Below are 2,662 nucleotides of genomic sequence, written 5' to 3' on the forward strand. Positions count from 1 at the left end.
GTCGTCCGCCGACTACGGTCCTCCTGACTTACGTCGTCCGCCGACTACGGTCCTCCCTACCAAGAGAATATGTCAATAGTAGCTCTTTGTATTTACATAATGTAATGTACTCCATAAGATGTACATCAAGCTAATGCCTTCTCCCAAGGAAGGGCCTCATTTGTAATCGACTGCAAATATTAGTGGATTCGTTCAAACTGGGCTAGGCCCCGTGGTTTTTCCCCTTTTCAGGGGTTTTCCACGTAAAAATCTTGGTGTCTCATAAATGCTAGACCCTCTCTCTTATCTGATTGCGTGCCGGATTTTCGTACAATGCTAAGATGATAAACTTTATATTTCTCTACCTCCGCGAATACTCTTGGACGCAACAACTATTAAAAATCAAGGCTTTTAAAATTGGACCGATGAATGAACCGGAAGAAGAAGAGGTTGGCGGTTCGATAGTTCGACCAGGTTCGAACCAGATGACGTAATAAATATTTATTATATTTAAATATTTAAGAAGCAAGAAGAAATTCATCCCAAACGAAGCCTTAGTCTATGAACTAACATTCATCGTGATATCTTAACTAAAGGATTTTATTTGGTAGAGAATGCATTTTGAGTTGTTGTTCATATTAAGCAATATCTTATATCACAATTGCATAACAACTTTTTGACTTTATTTAGAAGTAGCACCTAGACATTCTCCCGCATTATGCTTAATTAATTTCTTAAATGATCAATGCTTTCAAAGGATAGGCTTCAACTGGAACGTCTCATTTTAAGGTGTCTAATGTTACTTGCTTTAAATGTGGCAAGGGTTATCATTATGTGAGTATTTGGCCTCGATCAAACCTATACATAGATCATAAGAATGTGGTCCACTTAAATAAAAATATAGATAATTGAGTTAGGTTATGAAGAGCTTAGCAAAATCTATGAAGCATTGCATGAATTAATTTAGACTCGTCATCTAGTTTTGTAGGTAGGAAGATTGCTGCAAAAATAGAAGATTTGTAAGAGTTAAAACCACTATGAAAACTCTATATATTGTCGCAGTTTATAGAGCGTTGTGGAAGCAGTTTGTAGCGATAACAAATGCAGCAGATGTGTAGCAGTTTCGAAACCACTGCAAATCAAATTGTAGGTGTTTTAACCACTGTTATAGGGTAAAAAAGTGTTACAAAAGCCTATTTTAATAGTAGTGACATGAAAACAAATTTGTATATAGTTAATTAGTTAACTTGGCCTATGTTCACTCTCAACTCTATTATTTAGGAATTTTACTAGAACCCTATGTAATACCTACTGAGATACTAACTAGTTTCACCTATCATATACTATGATGAATAAAATATATAAAAAAAACTAGTTTCACTAATTCTGATCTGATTTAAGAAAGATAACTGACTAAATTTTAGAATTCATGTATTCTGCATGTGTTAAAGAGTGTTTTGTATGCATGTAAATGTTTGAATATGTTCTAAACCAGATTTTGGGGGTTTGTGTGTATAATTAAAAAATCTAAATTTTTTCCCAAGGAACACCATGACGCCGAGTAGGCGGCGCTGCAGCATTGAGCTGTAACGGAGAGTGTGGTGATGCATTCATGCTGAGTGTCTTAGCATCTAGTTCAAATTTATAAAAATATTCTTTTCCAATCATTTTTTTTTTTCATGTTATCATATCCATTTTCCTCCCTTAGGCAGCCTATTAGAGAAATAGGGAATTTTATATAGAGAAAGCTAGGTTTTGGGTGACTCTAGTTTGCTTTCTGCCATCGACCAAGTTCTTAATGTTAAAATTCTTATAGATTATTAAACCTACGCAATTATCCCACGGCTAACTAAGAGGGTGGGTAAATTGGTAATTTAAAAATTCTCTTAGATTTTTAATTGAAAATCGATTTAATAATTGTCCAAATTTGATTATTTTTTTGAAATAAGCTTTGTAACCACAAAGATTAAATGCTGAAAATTAAAATACATAAATAAAAAGAACATAAGGATTTATAGTGCTTTGGTCCAACAAGACCTACGTTCACTCCCTGAAGACTCCCTCTTCAGGTATTGCACTATTACCAAAAGTGATTCTCCTTTTATCCCCACAATAAGGCGGATAAGCCTTTATAATTTTTGTCTCTTCCACCTATCCTAGGTGCGGAAGAGTACCATCATCCTTTCACACCCTCCAACTGTCGATAGAGTACCGTTTTCTATTCACACCCTTCAAGTGTAGGTAGAGTACCTTCATCTTTTTGCACTCTCCAATTATCGACAGAGTACCATCGTCTGTTCACACCCTCCAAGTGTTGGCAGAGTACCAGATCTTCTCTCAAGCAACGAGAAAGAAGAAATGAAGAGTAGTAATAAAAAATAAAAGAGATTCTTACATTAATTTGAGTAACCTTGTGATCCCTTCACACTCCACTTACAAGAACTCTCTCTCAAACTCTCTTCCAAAACACTCTTTCACTTGCTCTCAAAGAACTCACGAAGAACAACTCTTTTAAAGTCAGTTTCTATGGACTTTTTATATGAAAGACATAAAAAACCATTTAGAAAATTGAAAATTGCCATTTTGAGCGTGCATGATAATAAAGTAAGATCATATTTCATACGTATGAATAGTTTAAAAACTATTGCATATGAACCTGTACGAAATAATTTCATATATGATA

Source organism: Dendrobium catenatum, unplaced genomic scaffold (assembly GCF_001605985.2).
Source record: "Dendrobium catenatum unplaced genomic scaffold, ASM160598v2 fragScaff_scaffold_207, whole genome shotgun sequence".
NCBI classification, from domain to species: Eukaryota; Viridiplantae; Streptophyta; class Magnoliopsida; order Asparagales; family Orchidaceae; genus Dendrobium; species Dendrobium catenatum.